The sequence below is a fragment of the Nicotiana sylvestris genome, chromosome 2 (assembly GCF_000393655.2).
Source record: "Nicotiana sylvestris chromosome 2, ASM39365v2, whole genome shotgun sequence".
Classification (NCBI taxonomy): domain Eukaryota; kingdom Viridiplantae; phylum Streptophyta; class Magnoliopsida; order Solanales; family Solanaceae; genus Nicotiana; species Nicotiana sylvestris.
The window spans coordinates 110,962,959-110,983,184 of NC_091058.1; the positions used below are offsets into that span (position 1 = coordinate 110,962,959).

Consider the following 20,226-nt stretch of genomic DNA (forward strand, 5'->3'; position numbering starts at 1 on the left):
AAAGGCACTAGTTAGTTGGAGGTCTACTTTGCAGTCAACAGTTGCTTTATCTACAACAGAGGCGGAGTACATGGCTATTACAGAGGCTTCGAAAGAGGCAATTTGGCTTCAGGGGTTGCTAAAGGAGCTTGGTATTAGACAAAAAAGTATCACAATTTTTTATGATAGTCAAAATGCTATTCAATTAGCGAAGAACCAATTTTATCATGCAAAGACGAAGCACATTAATGTTCGGTATCATTTCGTATGAGAAATCATAGAAGAAGGTGGAGTCACGGTGAAGAAAATTCATACTACGGAGAATCCTGCTGATATGCTGACAAAAGTGGTGATTGCGGTCAAATTTCAACATTGTTTGGATTTGATCAACATTGTTGAACACTGAAGATTGAAGATGAAGATACAACCAAAATTTGCTATTGAGAGAGAATTGAAGATGTGGAATTTTGCCAAGGTGGAGATTTGTTGAATATGTCAGTATCCCACATCGGTTGGGAAGTAAAATTGGGTTGGTACTTCATCCTATAAAAGAAGGCCTAATGTTTAGAATTTAAATACACCTCTCATTTGTCTCCTTATCTTCTTAAGGCATTTGTATCTTCTCTCTTTAGTATTATTTCACTTGTATTTTTGGAGTGGAATAAAATATTGGTTGTGTCCGAGGAAGTAGGCAAAATTGGCCGAACCTCGTAAATTTTGATGTTCATTTTATTGTTGCTTTATTGTCTTATTTATTATTCGGTGGTTGTCATAATTTTTGGTATAGTAGTTGTGACTCATTCACACTATATACATTTAGCTTCCGCAGCAGATATCGAATACAGTCCGAAAGAGCAAAAGCGCTGCTCAGATTTGAGCTGCTTGATTTCTCCTCCCCCGATTTTAGCACAATTATCTTAGAATACCAGAAGATAGGCCTATGATATGTGTTAACTCCTCCTACTATATTGAAGTGTAACAAGTTTCTATAGTTTGAACCAACATGATTACTAGATTACTTATTATTTGTTTTAGAATAACTACCAATGCTATTAAATAGGGCACTTGCAATTATTATTTAACTAACTTGATTGCGTAATATTTTTCACATCGCCACTTCATATGATTTAAACTCTTTCTTAAAACGTGTGAACTCAAATTGCATGATACTTTTTTTTTCATAAATAAAAGGTCCCCATGTTTGATCCCTCCTGCACAATAAGGTTTCTAATAGTAGTGCTGAAACTAATATATGGGAATGTACAATAAACCACGTACAACAACAACAACAACAACAACCCAGTGTAATCCCACAAGTGGGGTCTGGGGAGGGTAATATGTACGCAGACCTTACCTCTACCCCGAGGGGCAGAGAGGCTGTTTCCAGGAGACCCTCGGCTCAAAGAGGCAACAAGAGACACTATATTAGTACTATCAATAGACTCATAATAAAACACCATAAAATACCATAAAAATCCATAACATAACATAAATACCATAAAAACAAAGTAACAGCAATATAAGAGATATAGGAAATACGAGAATATGTAAGGTATTAATACACAGAAGATAAAGCCCATCATCAGTAGTTGATCAATAGCATCCTAAGACTAATTCCAAACTGGCTAGTCTCACTCTAGTGCGCTGTAAAAAGACATCACAATTTCCCCTAACCTACAACTTTAATGCTTGATCTCCACAATTCCCTGTTTAGGGCCATGTCCTCAGTAACCCTAAGTCGCGCCATATCCTGCCTGATCACCTCTCCCCAATACTTCTTAGGTCTCCCTCTACCTCTCCTCGTACCCACCACCGCCAGTCGTTCACACCTTCTCACCGGTGCATCAGTGTTCCTCCTCTGAATGTGCCCGAACCATCTGAGTCTTGCTTCCCGCATCTTGTCCTCCATGGGGGCCACACCCACCTTCTCTCGAATATCTTCATTTCTAATCTTATCCTTCCTTGTATGCCCGCACATCCACCTCAACATCCTCATCTCTGCAACTTTCATCCTCTGGATGTGTGAGATCTTCACCGGCCAACACTCGGTCCCATACAACATAGCAGGCCTAACCACTGCCCTATAAAATTTACCTTTCAGTAACAGTGGCACTTTCTTGTCACACAGGACTCCCGTCGCTAACCTCCATTTCATCCACCCCACCCCTATACGGTGTGTGACATCCTCGTCGATCTCCCCGGACCCCTGAATAAACGACCCCAGGTACTTGAAACTACCCCTCTTAGGGATGACTTGAGAATCAAGCCTCACTTCCACTCCCGCTTCCGTCGGCTCTGCCCCAAATTTGCACTCAAGGTATTCCGTCTTCGTCCTGCTCAACCTGAAACCTTTGGACTCAAGGGTATGTATCCAAACCTCTAACCTCTCACTGACGCCGCGTCGTGTCTCGTCGATTAGGACTATGTCATCAGCAAATAGCATGCACCATGGCACCTCCCCTGAATATGATGCATTATAGCATCCATCACCAGGGCAAATAGGAAAGGGCTGAACGCAGACCCTTGGTGCAACCCCGTAATAACCGAAAAATAATCTGAATCGCCTTCTGCTGTCCTAACCCGAGTCTTAGCTCCATCATACATGTCCTTAATCACCCTAATGTAGGCAACCGGGACCCCTTTAGCCTCTAAGCATCTCCATAAGACCTCCCTAGGAACCCTGTCGTACGCTTTCTCTAGATCGATAAACACCATGTGGAGATCCTTCTTCTTATCCCTGTATTGTTCCACCATCCTCCTAATAAGGTGGATAGCTTCTGTGGTAGATCGCCCCGGCATGAACCCGAACTGGTTGTCTGAAATAGACACCGTCCTTCGCACTCTCATTTCTACCACTCTCTCCCAGACTTTCATGGTATGACTTAGTAATTTAATACCCCTATAGTTGTTACAGATCTGGATATCGCCTTTGTTCTTATACAACGGGACCATTGTACTCCACCTCCACTCTTCGGGCATCCTATTAGTCTTGGATATAACATTAAGCAACTTAGTAAGCCATTCCAAGCCTGCTCTACCCACACACCTCCAAAGCTCAACCGGAATTTCATCTGGTCCGGTAGCTCTGCCCCTTCTCATCTTACGCATTGCCTCCATGACCTCATCGACCTCAATGTCCCGACAATCACTTAGTTCATGGGGGCTGTCTGCGTTCCTCAATTCACCTAGTACAATATCCTGATTCCCTTCCTCATTTAGAAGTTTATGAAAGTAGGTATGTCATCTCCTCTTTATCTGGTCATCCCCCAACAAAACTTAAATAAAGTAAAACTAAATGGAGGTCAGAAATTACCGACTGGTAATAATGGCTATCATTTGTTGCAAAGAATGAATGCGCCCTACCTTTACTTAAAATGGCGAATTACACCTTTATCAATCTAATGTGAAATTATATGTAAACTAGTATTATCTTAGTCTAAAGGTAAAAACCACTTCTACAAGAAGGAAATAGGAGTATATTTTGATTTATTCCCAGTGATCAAACAAGCTTCAATTTTGTATGCGGGTAAAATCGGAGCTAACGCACACCCCGATTTTTTGGTGGATCAAATATGTAAGAGTACGAATGTATGAGATCGAAATCGAAGTTGGGAGCTCTTTGTATCGAGGCCCGAACAGAGTGCTTGCCATCGGACCTGATAAAATGATGCACCCCAAACTCAGGGCGAGTTCTGAGACTCCGGGAAGCGCAATGAACAATTGTAGGCGACATATAAAGGGGCGTGATATATGGAACCAACCGAATATCACGACACGGATCTCGCTTGGCGGTTACGGATTAGTAATTAATGAGAGAGTAAGAATTTTCCCCCCTTTTAGACTTATACTAGAGGTGAAACTCTCCTACTATATAAGGGGAAGTTTTTTCTTTGATAGGATACATTGTAACAAATAAACTAAGGCAATACAAATTCATTTCTATGCTTTCTAGCTATTGCAAAGTCCTTATTTTTGTTCTTCATACACAATTGGCTTAGAACTGAGGGTCCGATCGAGGACAAAATCACTATTTAGCCTCAATACGAGCCAGTCCGTAACATCACAATTGGTTTGATTATTCATTTTACCTTTAACTCGTTTATCTAATATTCTTGGTCATTTGTATTGAATCAATCCACATATCCTTAAAATCGCGTACAAATTTAATTGTTATCCGTTTTAAGGGTAAACACTTTGGCGCCTGGTGATTTGATACAAATCTCCATAATACACTCTGTTTTATGCTTGTTCTTTAAAGTCTTACTTTCAGGTCAGCTTAAAAAATGTCAAATTCCTAGTCTGCCCACTTGAATGTTGATGCTGAGTCTTTCCATCATGGTGAAAATGACAATTTGGTGCCTAGCAACGAGGTACCTCCTGCTGATCCCAATGGGGTCCCATGTCACGCCCCGAACATGGGCCTGGACGTAACACGGCACTCGGTGCCTAACTACATGTGACCGAGCAAACCAACTGGCTGGCTGAATCACCACATGATATCATAACATACTGAATGCGGAAGATAAACTAACACATGCTGATATACTGAAAGTTTGGATGATATAAATCAAAGTGTAGAAATACTAAAACAAGTCTGAAACATATATGTAGCCAACATTGCTTAACATGAAAGGTCTGAGACTCTTTCTAACTGTTACTCTAGTCTATGAAGCCTCTAATGAAGTACTAAAAACATTGACTATCTGAAAATACTGAAAACTGTAAGGTAATGATAATGCCCCGGAAGAACTGGGATCACCAAGTAGCTGGTACGAGCATCCTAGCACTCTAAATCATCAACCTGTAAATCATTACCTGCATTGTGAGATGCAGGCCCCGGGCAAAAGGGACGTCAGTACATTTGAATTGCACTGATATGTAAAGCAACTGAAAGAAAGAATTATAAATGCTGAAACTGAAACTAAGCTGATAACTGAGAATTGATAATTGATAACTGAAATGATAACTATTGAAACTGAAACTGAAATGATAACTGATAACTGATAACTGATAACTGAACTGATAACTGGCAACTGAACCGATAACTGATAACTGAAATAATAAAGGAAGTAAAGATATGAATACTCCCTCTTCTGAATGATGAACAACCTATTTATCTGAATAAGCTACGGCCTCGGGCCCAATATATATGTGCACAAGCTACGACCTCAGGCCCAAGTATACGTATACATAACTACGGCCTTAGGCCCAAAATGCATAAAGCATAAACTATAGCCTTAGGCCCAAACATGCATAAAGCATAAACTACGACCTCAAGCCCAAATACAGGTGTTCGACATTCAGTGATTTAAAATCAGGAACTGAGAATCATACTGTAATACATGATAGTAAAATACTGAATCACACTGAGTTACATGATACTGAAATACTGAATAGGACTAGGCTGAGACATGTATACTTGAACTGATTATGAATACTGAAACTTCAACTATTTATGGCATACTGAGTAATCTATACTAAGACTCGGGGGCATCAAACCCAAGTCTATATTGAATACGCACTGAGCTCACGACATTCAGAATGAAAGTCATGAACGAGTTACGAAGCTAGAGAATAGAAGTTCTGTAACTATTCAAGGAAAGTAGGCTTAACTATATTTCTGAAGCAATTGGTAACGTGGTAAAAGAAACATAGTGTAGGGAGAATCATTAACATTCCCAAACATAGAGAGTTAGCCTCACATACCTTAACTTACTTCCCTTGAGCGTAATACAACGTTTGTCAACCCTTTCAACTTTAATCTATAGCAATACAAGTCAAAGGGATTCCATATTAGCTATGATGCTCATGTTTTGGTCACTTAAGTATTTTATCAAATACTTGGTGAAAATAAAGCTTCATAGTCCTTATTAATGGTGTCTCTACACCCAATAACCCATTCTTTTGCTCCTAGATAAATTCTAAAGTCTCAAATGGTTATAATCAACATCATTCTTTATCACCCATAAGGTAAACAACATCTTTAATCAATAATCAACAATCAACAAGCCAAACCTATAATTGTTCATGATTTTCTATCAAACCCATCAACTCATATCCTATGAACTTGTAGTCTACAATCATTAATCCAACGCTATAATCAATTAGAGGGTGAAGATATTACCTTCTTGACGTTCAATCTTCTTGAATTCAAGTTCTAGGGTTCCTTCTCTCAACAATGATGCCTCAATCAAATATCTAATGATTTGGAGGGTTTACCCATGTTAATAAGATGTTAGAAAATTGAAATTAACTTAGAATCACCATTAGAACTTACCTTGGGTGGTGGAGGGACCCTTAAGGAGTTAGGTTTTTGAGAGTTCCCCTTTCTAGAGCAAGTTTTTATGTTTTGGGGCTGTGGGGGACAAAATATGGCTTTAAAACGACCCCCACAAGCGCGTTCGTGCACCTGAAGACCTGAACAAAACGGCAGTAACACTGCCTCAAAAGAAGCGCGGTCGCGCTAGGGGCGCTCTCAGGACGCGCATATCGCATACTATTCTATAAAATGCACATAACTTTTTGCACAGAGATCCGTTCGGGCTCCACAATATATCGTTGGAAAGATATTTCAAAGGCCTACAACTTTCATGCTTTGAGTTTTCCCAAATTCCTTACACAGTTTTATAAACCCTGCTGGAAGACAGACCTTCTGCAAACTTAGTCGATTTTGTCAAATCTTATGCACCTCACTTTCCATCTTGATTTTGAAATAACTATTTTACCCATAAGTAGGATTGAATGGTACCGCAAGCAACACGGTTGATAATTTTCCAATCTTCTTCTCCAATAACATCTGGTTTCTTTTCTTCAATGGCAAGATTCAGCCCTTGTTGAAAAAGGACATCTAGAACCTCGCTTTGCCACATCCCAAAATGTCTTGATTCGTCAAAAATTTCTACCGCAAATTTCGCATTTGACACAATTCTTGTCATAAGCGAAGATGTCAACGATGACGTATTATTGACACTTGATGTAGATTCTTCTTGTTTATTGTCTCCCATTTTGGCACGAATATTATTTAATAGCTGACGACACAAATCAAGATTATTTCCTTTCTGGTGTGGAAGATCAGACTAAGCTGCAACCACAAAGCATACTAAGACAGAACTTTGACACAGTACTAAGATAAATCTTTTCTGATGTGGAAGATCAGACTAATGCTGCAACCACAGAGCATACTTAGACAGTACCTTGGCTCTGATACCAAATGTTGCGGAAGCCAAATGTATATAGTGTGAATGAGTCACAACTATTATACCAAAAATTATGACAGTCACCAAATAATAAATAAGACAATAAAGCAACAATAAAAGGAACACCAGAATTTACGAGGTTCGGCCAATTTTGCCTACTTCCTCGGACACAACCAATATTTTATTCCACTCCAAAAATACAAGTGAAATAATACTAAAGAGAGAAGATACAAATGCCTAAAGAAGATAAGAAGGCAAATGAGAGGTGTATTTAAATCCTAAACATTAGGCCTTCTTTTATAGGGTGAAGTACCAACCCAATTTTACTTCCCAACCGATGTGGGATATTGGCATATTCAACAATATCAATCTTAATACAGAATTAACGGTATAAAACAAGCAGAATTTGTCATATAAAACAGAATTAAACCTCAGGATCTCAATAGGAGCAAACAGAATTAACAGAATCAAGCAGTTTGCAGAAGTTATCTACTGTGGACTGGGGGAAGTGACATATCAGAAAAGGCGATGGTAGCGTGGGAGACACTATGTTTACCCAGAACTGTTGGGAACTTAAACATCACTGATCTTAAGGTTTGGAACAAGGCTGCAATTTTAAAGCACTTCTGGAATCTTTGCACCAAGAATGACAAACTATGGATCAAACAGGTGCATGTGTATTATAGGAAAGGCAAGGAGGCATGTGAGATAGAAACAGAACAATCTTCTTGGGTAGTCCTCAAAAATCTTAATGCAAAGAAATACCTAGAAGATACAGCTTTGACTTTGAGCATAGATATATTCTGATGCAATATAGAGTACAAGCTACTCTATCAAGAAGATGTATAATAACATGAAAAGAGAGTTTCCCCAAGTTAGTTGGAGGAAACTGATATGACTTAGGCAGCTCAAGGTGGTGCTTCATTCTGTATCTTCTATGTGAAGCTGAAGATGAAAGCAAGCAACACATGTTCCTTAAATGCCCTGATGTTTCTTCTATTATTTGGCACAAAATTCTCAGTCGGCAGGGTATACACAGGCAAGCTTGGTATAGCAAATTCCAGTGTCCGGATGTAACTCATGTCTCCTCTCTTTATGTATAAAACCTTTAACTCAACTACTACTAATCACCAAGATGATACAAGGAATGGAAAAACAAACAATAAATGTTGTCGCTAATTTTGTAGGTAAAATAAAGGCGCTAATATTTAGTACACAGGCTATTCCATCGCTATATTTGATACGAATTCTTTTTGTAGCTTATTTGGCGACAAACTACAAAATTCGTCGTTAATCTGTCGTTATTTAACTACGGAGTATCTTTTATCGCTAAATTCCGTCGCTTAACGCTGTTTTTTTTGTAGTGTCTATTATAACTGATTAAATTATGCCAATAATGTTAAAAGTTCATTATATTATCATTATATATGGCTTAAATCCGAATAATATTATGCACTGCTAGAACAACAGGACATACAAAAAGTACAGTTGCGCGAAAGTTCTTGGCCAGATATCAAATTAACTATAAACATTCTTATAGGTCACAAGCATATTAATTCATTTTTGTTTTATGCATTTACAGTGAGATTAGTTTAAGAAATTTCATTTTTTAATATTATTTTTAGTTGATGAATGATAGGAAAAAATTGTTTGATCTTTCTTATATCTGATCGACTCTACCTCTCAGCTCTATTTAAAAAACAAGTACAGAACTTTTTCTCCATAAAAGTTTTCGTTTTCTGTAAAACTAAAGAAAAAACTAAAAAGAATTTCTCTGGAAGCATTTGATTGGAAAATTAAAGTTTTTGAAAAAAAAGAAATCGAACTGTTTCTAAACCAACAATGAATATAATTCAACCCCTTTTCGAGGGCAAATGAGGGTAGCTCATATCATTTTCTCTGCTCCACAGATCTAGCGACAAAAAAAATTAAAAAAAAAAATAGAAAAATAAAAATTGATATGTCCGATAACTTAGCTAGCGTTTGGCCATAGATTTTCAAATTTATTTTGAAAAATCTGATTTGGGTGAAATTTGGTTTGAAGATGAAAATGGGTTTGGACATCAGTTTTCAAAACATATTTCCCAAACTTATTTTGGAAAAACATAAAACATGACTTATACCATCTATATATACATATTAAAGCAAGAAAGTTACCATATATAATTGACATTATGGTTAAGCCAAGTGGCAAGCTAATAAATATCAATAGTATATGGTAACTTTATTCTATATTTGACTATTTTAGTTAAATACAAATATAATATATATATATATACGGAATTTGAATTAAAATATAATTTTGAATTTATAGATAAGTTATCATGTTATCATACTTAATTCGGTTAATGATCATATGCAATCATGTTAAGAACTTTTGTTATTTTTTCTAATTATTTAAATACTACTTCGCCTCTAGCAAAAAAAAAAAAACTAGTATTCCATATAACTATAAAACACTTTCACATTTAAAATCATATAAGTATAGTTCTTTGATACACTGTAGCTAGATTTGAATAAAACGAAATTCTTTTAAAATAAATGTAATATATAGGCTGCACGTCTATGTTTATCTAAATAACAAAAAAGAGCTTACAAAATCAAATAAAAGTTTACTTACATATATAATAAAGCAAACATACATGCTGGAGAAAGAAACATCACAAAATCAGTCAATATTTAAAATAAAAAAATTTATTTCTTTTTTCTTCTTGAAGAATATTTGTTTGAAGAGTCAATTTCCATAAATGGACATCAAACAAATAACAAAACGTTAGCTATACAATTGTCATCATTAATTTCAATTTAGCACATTCAAGGAATTGAAGGGTATAAGATAGAACCCCTTCATTTAGCTGTAGTCAAGCCCATATTGCAAGGGTATAATATTTTTTTTGTTGAAGAATATTAGTTTTGAATCATTAGATTATGTGAAAGATTTTTTTTTTCAAACCCAACAAGAGATAAATTGGTTTCTAATTGATAGTTTTTATAGCGACTTTTAAGTGTAACAAAGTGTATATATAAAAAAAAATTGGTATGACGTGAAATATTTTTTTTTTAAATGTAAACAAATTATTTGGAAAAAACTCTTTACTTTTTTTAATTCAAAGATAATAAAAAGATAAGATATTTTTGAACATTAGTGGAGAGTTTTAAAATTAGTATAACAGAAGTTATATAATGGATAAACTCAAAAAATCGAAATTTTATGGAATATTTACATAATATCAGGTCATATTTTTTTTGTTTACTTTTTATACCTAATAGAAATAGATGGCATATCGACAATACACAATTATACACATATTATATATGGTTTATATATATATTACATATTATTCAATTTTTAAGTTAAGTGGTCGAGTGAGCACCTATTTAGACTAATTAGATAAAGTCAAAAGAAAAATATGAAATAATTTCAATCAAAGACTAAAAATATAATTAAAGTTCATATGTAGACAATTTTTATTAAAACTCATCCTTTATAGTGAAATAAATTAATTTTTTTAACAAAAGAAATAATGACATAAAAAATAAGATAAAAGAAAATATATATTAAAAAAATGTTAGAAAAATCTAAAAACGAGAAATAAAAGATTACAAGAAATTTATTCTTATGTTTCATCTTTGTTGAGTATAAAAATTTTGAAAGTTAATCTCAACGATTTCAAATATTTTTTTTCCAACTCAAATACATAGATTATAAGATAAGGATATCTTAGATTTTTTTTTAATTTACATTATGTGTCGTTTTTAAAAAATCACTATTATTAACAAACCGATATGATATTCGAATTTGAATTGGAATGCAATTTGAGTAGTTTGCATTGAGGTTAAGCCAAGTATGATATTGAAAAATAAACTACTTGATAATTTTAAGACAATATATGCAATGCTTTATAATAATAATCAACTAATTTAACATTTAATGATTCAAAGAACAATTTATATATATATATATATATAAGGTATTAAAAATTCAAATTCTGGTGCTAGAGATATCGACAAACTTAAAGTGAAGTCATACTGAAATAAATCCGGCCAAAGAATCATTTAAAGTTTTAGATAGCCGATTAAAGCTAATTTTAAATTAAGGATAATATCTTCATTTGTATCATTATAAAGATAATTATTATTATAACATATATAAAGTTTTAGAAATTGAAATTTCAAAATAGAAATATTTTTTGAAAGATAAAATCATACCAAATAAGAGTTCAAGTTGTAGCATAAGAGTGACGTTGTAATCAAAGAATCGTTTATATCGTATCAACCTTTGTGCTTTGCCAAAAATATGAGTTATTATTTCATTTTGTGGCTATTTTTCGGTTCCAATGACACCTATAAGAATAGTACAAAAATAAAATTATAACTACGAGAATTGAGAAAATGTTAATCTTTTTCATGTAGTATTTCTTAATTAATATCTGACGATTATCTATAATTATTTAGAAGGTTTAAATGTTAAGGTAATTTACATATAATTCAAATAACTCAGATATTTAACATGGTTAATATCAAATATCAAAATGGAGTAAAAAAAAATTCACTAGCTAAAGAATTTTTTATATTTTTAGATAGCCGACTAAAATGAGTTTTGAATTAAGAATAATATTTTCAATTACATTATTATAAAAATCATTATTGTTGAAAATAATGTTTTAGAAACTGAAATTTTAAGAAAGAAATATTTTTTAAGAGATATCAACACACCAAATAAGAGTTCAAGTAGTAGTAAAAGAGTTAAGTCTTATCCAAAGAGTCATTCATTGTCTCAACATTTTATTGTTTTGCCATAAATATGGGTTATTATTTTACTTCCGGATTATTTTTATGATCCAATGACACCGGCAAGAATGGTATCAAAAAAGAAAAATAGAAGAAATGGTTAATTTTTCATATAGTTAATATCCAATGATTATCTATATTTACTCAGAAAGTGTAAATTTTAAGTTTATTTACATACAATCTAAATAACTTAAATATTTGACATGATTAGTGTCCGCGCAACCGCGCGGGTACTAATACTAGTAAGTTCTAAAAAACTATCATAAATACACAACAATACCATTATCAATAACATTCATTATATTATCGCTAGGGGTGTCAATGGATATTTAAAAACCGACCGAACCGCACCGTACCGAACCGAATTTTAGGTTTCTTTTAATAAAACCATAGATTTTTATATAAATCTATAACCGTACCGATAATTAGGGTAGGTTTTTTATTTTATGAAAATAAACCGAAAAAATACCGAACCGTACCGAATAAATTTACAATGTGAACAATATATTTATATATTAAGTTTAAAAATAATAAAGCATTAAATTTTTTCTTGGGCCTTGGAATTAAGAAACAGTTACAAGCCAACAAGTAATTAAACTCAAAATCTTAATTCCCAAACCTATTATGCTACTCATATTGATACTAAGTTATTTTCAGCATGTTCACTAGCAAGGCACAAGGTATTATAGCGATTATGAATAGCAAACTACAATATATTGAATATATTTCCTTTCATATGATTTTGATTTATCTTTTTGAATATTTAATCTTCTATAGACTTTATTTTTGAATCTCAACTTAGTTAATATTTTTCCACTCATGCGATTTATATTATTTTTATATTTGCTTAGTTTTTTCACGTTGATGTAGAATAGTTGATGGATCTATGCTGGTCATTTTTCATATTTTCTTAATTTATCACCTTTTAAACTGTAAAAATATTTAGAGAGTTTTGCTAAGTCATATAAAAGTACGTATGTTATTGCATTCTACTTCTACTAGTGACTTTTACACGATATTAAAAAAATTACCGAAAATTTACCGAACTGTACCGATACCGAAGAGAAACCGACATGATTGGGACGGTTTCGAAAAGTCTAATTTTGGTTATATAACAAAATAACCGAAATTGGTATGGTACAAATTTTATAAAATAACTGGCCGAACCGAACCATTGACACCCCTAATTATCGCAAACTATAGTCGTGAACATAAATAAATTTGGTACAAAATTATCATTTTTATAATGAACGATATGATACAATATTAGAATCAGATGACTGAGAAGACGAAGCAACATTATTAAAAAATAATAAATGATGGACTCTTTTATAAAATACAAAAGTTTGGGGCAATTTTTAAAAGGGATTTTTTCATTCCTATATACTATTTGAAACTTTATTACCCTTAATGTCCATATTTAATTAATTACCCGACATAAACAAATTTTATTTACGAAATATATATAATTCACCTTAAAAGTCTCTCTATCCATTATTTGAGCCTTCAAATACAATACAGCAGCAAGTTACAGAGTTTGAAGCTGTAATTTCGATGCTTGATAAGTGCGTTTCTTTGCTGGAATCCAAAGTGCAGTCTGCGTACCAAATTCCTCCATATGAATCAACTGTAATTCTTCTTTTTGTTTCTACTGCTACGCCCTCAAAGCCGTTGCTGGATTGAATCGAACTTGATTTTTGTATGTCATCAAGAAATTCTATACAAATAAAAAGATGAATTTAGCAACTGTTTATCTCAAATAGAAAGGAGACTATTGAGTATACAGCTACTAACAAAAGCCCGGTAAGAAGTCTTTGGAAGAACTTCTGTTGGAAGAGAAAAAAAATAAAATCAAGGGATATAGTTACGCCCTTTTCCTTTTTTTTCTCTCTTTTTTCCCTTTTCTCTCCTGATCTTCCACCCACACTCCAAATCTTCATAGAGTTAAAAACTAAGTTAAGTATCTTCGTTTGTTGTTTTCCAATGTTAATTTTTTAATATTCTTTTTTGTCCAATAATATTAGATACAGAGTGATTGTCCTATTTCGTGCGGGAGAAGGTGTTTTCGTCTGAGCCCGACCTTATTTGGTATAAATACATGTAAAAATACTATTTTGAGGAGGTTGGACATACTTTTGACACAGATTGGACCTAAGGAGGAAGAGACACAATAAGAGCAAGGCGGGGAATTCTTCTACAAGTGTTTCCTTCCTCTTCCTATTTTTCATTGTTTATTATGACTTTTAGTATTGTAGTTTTACATACTATTATGAATAACTAATTTGTTATCTAGGGTTTTGATAGAACTTTTTGTAGGATAAATTCTTGTTATGTTTTTATATAATTGAACCGTAGTATTTTCTCTATTTGTTCAACTATATTATTCTTGTGGTTGATTGAAGGGCCCTCAATTAGCTGTGCCTATTTAGTATGTATTACTCGGGAGAGAGTGCATATTTAGGTGGTTGTTGAACAACATCACTCTCGACGTATGTGAGGAATCAATAACCAAGAGTTTAAAGGTGGGATTAGGGATAACGAAACCTTGGGTGCGATCTAAGTGAACTGTAATTAAAGCCAGCTAGCGTAACTCGGGAGAGTATGTCTAGTAAATTATCGTAATTACTCAGGAGAGAATTACAACACGCAGAGCACTCATGATCGGTAGAGAATACTTAGGCGAAATTATAGAAGACATAGCAGGAAGGATTTCGATAATTGGGGAGATCGTAACTCTAGGCCTCCTTAATCTTTTCTCCAATCCGTAGTACTTTAGTTGTTAATCTACTAATTTAATTATTTAGTTAATTAGATATAAGAATCTTAATACTTATAACTTAGGAATTGTTCGGGCTTGTCTTCTTAGCAATATTGAACAGTTGTAGTTAAGCCTTAGTTCTCTGTGGAATTCGATTCTGGACTTGTAAAACGGATTATATTTACAACGACCGCTTAATCCTTTTTATAAGGCATAGTTGGGCGTGATCACCTTTACATACAGGAGATTCTCGTTTATAAGTTCCTGGGAGCACCTTTACTCAACAACACTTGTAATCTGGTCATACAATTAAAGATCATCAGTTCTTTCCAAAGTTAAAATAGTAAATAGATAAATCTTAGAGTATAGTAATTTATCAAAATCTCGATAATTTTTGAGAATCCATATATGGCTAATGGCATGGCTGTAAGATACCATCTACATGCTAAGAACAAAAGGTGAATTATAAATTTGAAAAATCAGAAGAAGTAGAATCTCAGAAAGCACAATCCATCTTATCAAGTCTGTCGGCATCTCAATAACATAATTTTGTGTATCTGAAAAATATAATGTGGGATAGTATATTTATTAGCATGCACTTAAGTCTTAAATACAATTTTTATACAAATTTTATATAATATATCATACAACTAATTATATAGTATACAACTTATGTATAACTTATTTATAACTTTCACACATTATTTCTACCCAGTTAAATACAACTACAATAACATACAACTTAAATACAAAATTTATACAATATGTCTTTTGTATATTTTGTATCTGATTTATACATAGTAAAAAAAAAATTTATACAACTAATTATATATTATTGCAACTTATCTACAATTTTCTTACATTATTTCTACTCAATTATATACAACTACAATATCATACAATTTTTCTACAATTTTACTACAAATTCGTAAATATAATATATATCATGTCTTCTTTTTCTTCTTTTTCGAGTTTCAATCTGAAATTCAGCCAAAATCAAGTCTAATCTTTATCAAAACACTCTCAAAATTGAGATATAAACTCCAAACCATATTCCCAATTGTTTGCAATAACACTCAATCCAAACAAATAATGGTTTTTGAAAATCCAAATTCGAATTCAAAGTTTCAAAGCTTTTTAATGGTTGTCAATGGTGAAATTGCTGCTCTCTTTTCCTTTGCTTTACATTACTGAAATTAGGAATTGAGAGATAGAGAGAGACGTAGAGAGAATTCTCAATTCTTTGCAACAACACCCAATTCAAACAAATAATTTTTTTGAAAAGCCAAATTCGAATTCAAAGCTTCAAAGCTTTTTAGTGGTTGTCAATGGTGGAATTGCTGCTATCTTGTGCAAGATACGTGGGGGATGGGGTGGAATGTGGAGAGAGAAATGTGGGGGAGTGGAAGATACGTTAGAGTGATTTTAGGACACTAATTATTATCATTAATTCTCTTAAAATGTACATAAATGGTAATTGGCTATATAAAATGTAATTATAGTAAAACTTGAGTAGGAAGGGTAATATAGTTTCATATAGTGTATGCGAATGTAAAAATCTCTTTTTAAAAAATGTAATAGTGATATTTTGGCCCAAAACCAACTATTGAGCTGATTTTGAGATTTGAGATTTTGCCAAAATATAGGCAAAATCTATGGCCAAACATATGTTTGCCAAATAAAATCGAAATTTATTTTGGTAAAATCTATGGCTAAACGGGTCCTTAAATTTGAAGTGAGTTTCCACATATTGTTTGGGTGCAAACATCAAAATCGCCAAATAAATGCACGAATTAATACACTATGGGCGACATCAGAAATTTAAATAAAAATATTCAAAAAAACAAGTTCGAGTATATGTCACGTATGGAATTTATGTTTGCAATATAAAAAAACTTTTTAATTCTTTTTACTACTTTACTAGACATTTTCATTATTTCTAGGAGATTTAACAATTAATATACAATTGTGAGCATGTGATTTTTGCGCTATACGAAATATTCCTATAAAATCCCAAGAAAATAGGTTTTCTATTAATTATTTGCCATTTTTAGAAATTTTCCTAATTATTCGCATTTCTGTGCATGTTTAATTTTTATTTAAATCATGAAAAATACTAAAAATATCATGCATTGCATTTAGGATTTATTTTTACATTTTTTAGAATTAATGTAATTATTTATTTTATAGAAATTTGAAAATCACAAAAATAGCTCATTTTTATATTTTTTGTCTTTTAATTTTTAGTTTATTGATTTTTTCTCTTTTAATTTAGAACTAAGTGATGTTTATAATTTTTATAATTAGCTAATAAGTTTAATCTCACGTTTTAGATAATTTAGGATTTTTAATTATTAGGATTTTTAATTAAAAAAAAAAAGAAAGAAAAAGAAAAGGAAAAAGGAAATAAGAAGAAGGGGTTTTAATCTAAAATTGGGCTGTTTTAATACCCCAATTCGGCCCAAAATTTCCCCCCTCAAAACCAACTGACCCAAGCCTATTCCCTTTCGTACCCGGTCCAGCCCCAGCTCCAAAAACGACGTCTTGTTACCCCTTTTTGATCCCAGTCGTCGATCACTTTAGATCTAACGGCTGGGAACTGATCTCCTTCTCCCTATATGACCGTCCGAACCCTGTCAAATCCTAGAGAACCTCCCCCCCCCCCTTCACTTTCGTCCCATCCCTAACCCTAATCTAGCCGCCCCTAAATTCTCTCAACTCATTAGCTGGCGGCGGCTATCATAATCCCTCCAAATACCCAAATCGATACCCCATACTCCTCAATCTCCCCTCGTCATCAATCTATTACCATATTCCCCAAATTCCCATTGAATGCTCTCAGAACCGGATCTAGAAAACAGAAAGATCGAGTTCTTTCTTCTTTGACTGCTCGTTGAGTTTCAAGGCTTGTGTTGACTCAAAATTTATGCTAGTCAGTTGTTCTTGGCACGAACAACCGATTAGCGTTAATTCCGGGTCATTTCAGAGGGATTTGAACCCCATTGTTTGGCCCAGTGCTTATCAAAGATATTCCTCTTTGTTTTTAGGTAATAACCCGCTTCCTTTTTGTTCTTCTCTTCTCTAATTTCTATGTTTCAGCATATCTAGGGTTAAAAGTTTTTGCTTCGCATGGTTTAGCGAGAATTTTAATTATCTGATTTTTGTTAAAAAAATGATTAGAATTATTACTTTGCCTCTTTACTGTTTTTTCTTTCTTCTTTATTTTTATTTCAGCTAGATTAGAACCTAAATCTCTTTTAAGAATGACTTTTTGCTTGCATGTTTTAATTAGGTTAGCCAATTTCTGAGTGAGTGTCAAATACAGGCTGTTTGTGGCATTCCATTTTAGTTTTAAGTATAATCATTTAGATTCCGGCTTTTGCTAATGACAGAAAACTTTAAAAGAAATAATTGGAAGCCACAATAAGGGTTTTAAATCTGGAATTGGCTAGAAGTTTCTAGAAGATGAGGGTGGGGACTGAAATGCAAATTGCATTAGGAAATTAGTTCCGTTTAGGGTTAAAAAATGGATAATTTTAGAATTGTAAAGGACTAAAAAATAAGGGGAAAACCTGCATAGACAGCTGTCTCAACAGCTGTCCATTTTCTGGTATAGAATAGTACTTTATCCCTACATTTGAAAGGGAGGGGCTGGCAGAATTCCCCTAGAAAAGATTCCTTTATACCCCTCTAACTCTTATCTTTTCATGCTCATATACCCTATAAAAGGAGACCTCACTCTCACTGAAATAGGATTCATTCAGCATACTGACCCAAAAATTCTCTGAATACACCGAAAATATTCTCTAAATGAACACTCATTTTGAGGTTGAGTTTCAACTCACAAAAACTTCCTGCATTTACTGAAAAGGTTTAAAAGTTCTGATTTCTCTTTTAAAAAGAAAACTTGGGTTCATCTAAGTTGGATCTTGAACTGGTATTGGTTTTCTGGAGCTGAAGTTTTCCTCATTCTTGCTGTTAAACTGCATGTTGATTGCTTCTCTTTCTGGGGTCCTATTGGGTTTTCTTCTTGGCCCTTAAACCTATACTTAGTCTCAGCTTTTATTTCCAGCATTAGGTATATTGATATCTCATCTGTAGCCCCCATTTTGAAATACATGAATGAAAAATGTGAATTGGTGTCTTGTTGAACTATATGTCTTTACAAAGTTTTTCTTTCCTCTTTGAAACTGTCTCTGAAAGTTATACCGTGTGTTTCTGATAAATGGTCCCCATGTGTTTATGCTTGTCCACCATGTTATAGAGTTTAGCCTCTTTAGTTGCTGAATATTTTTAAAGGCTATATGGGTTGATCTGTATGCCATCATGTTTAGCTTTCAAGGATTGTTCCATGCCAGGGTCTTTGCTATTTCTATTCTAGTTATACTTAGCTTTCCATCATGAGTTATGGTAAATCCGATTCCTTAGCATTGTTGTTGCCAACTGTCTTCTTTTTATTCTTTTGAATATGTGATGCTAATAAACTACTCTTCACAAAAGTTTTTTTATTTTCTTGATTTGTATGTGGAGTTGTAACAAGAAAGAGGAAATTGGAAACCTATTGATTCGGAATAAAAGGTGTTGATTTGCAGAGCAGCTCTATGGCTGACCTTGTAATTCAAAGGCCCTTTTGAAAGCTGGTGGCAAGTGAAAGAGCCCAAAATCATATGGAGTATTCAATGGATAACAAAATTTTCTCTTAAAAAAAAGAAAGGGAAAGGCATGTAGTCATACATTTGAATGTATTGTTAATCCATGGACTGTTCCTAATGAACTGATTTCCTGCATAGAATTGATATAAAATATATTGTAATATTTCTCTTTTTGATTGATTGCTTTGGTTAATAACTGCATTCCACAGTATTTTAGCAAAAACCATCTCAATGGCCCTTTGTTATAAATGGAGCCCGTTGTATCAGAATTGCCTGAATAAAGGCTAATATGAAATGGGCCAGACTTGTGACTTGGCCCAATCTGGGAATTACCTGACAAGTCTGGACCTAGGCAGCTTGGGCTTGGGTACTAAGCCCAATAGCTTGACCCCAACTGTGGGTTTGCTTCTCTAAACTTCAACATAAACTCCCAATTTTCTTTTGTGTGTTGAAAATTACAGTAGTATATTTTATTTTATTTTTTTAAAAAAAGAGTTTTGAATAATTCTCTGATTTCACTTCTGTATGAATCGAACTTGGGCTTTGGACTATTATTTTGATAATTTTGTCTTGTTACTAAAAACAGAACCGCAAAGTGGCCCAGTTGGCTAGAGTTGTAACTGGGCTAGCTGTACCAAATAGCCAATTGGGCCCTTTTTCTCTTATATCTTAGGCCCGTAACCTTAGTGCTAGACTATACCCAAAAGTTGCTGATAATCAATAGCCCCTTTTAAGTTTAAAATAGGGATTTTTACCTATCTATACCGTATATCAAACCTTATTACCAAAAATGTTTATATTTTGTTATTTACCCGTGTAGTCCATACTTTTACTACAAATTATATACCAA

The 20,226-nt window shown here is 33.5% G+C and overlaps 1 long non-coding RNA gene across 2 annotated transcripts; it reads left to right on the forward strand.

Annotated features, from left to right (window-relative positions):
• The first annotated feature begins 17,778 nt into the window (after positions 1-17,778).
• Positions 17,779-19,552, forward strand: LOC104243518 (uncharacterized). Of its 2 annotated transcripts, none has more exons than XR_715227.2 (2): positions 17,779-18,802; positions 19,255-19,552. It is a non-coding gene; the product is annotated as an uncharacterized lncRNA (long non-coding RNA). The 2 variants fall into 2 exon arrangements; XR_011405466.1 differs by having other exon boundaries at positions 19,265-19,552.
• The last annotated feature ends 674 nt before the right edge of the window (positions 19,553-20,226 follow it).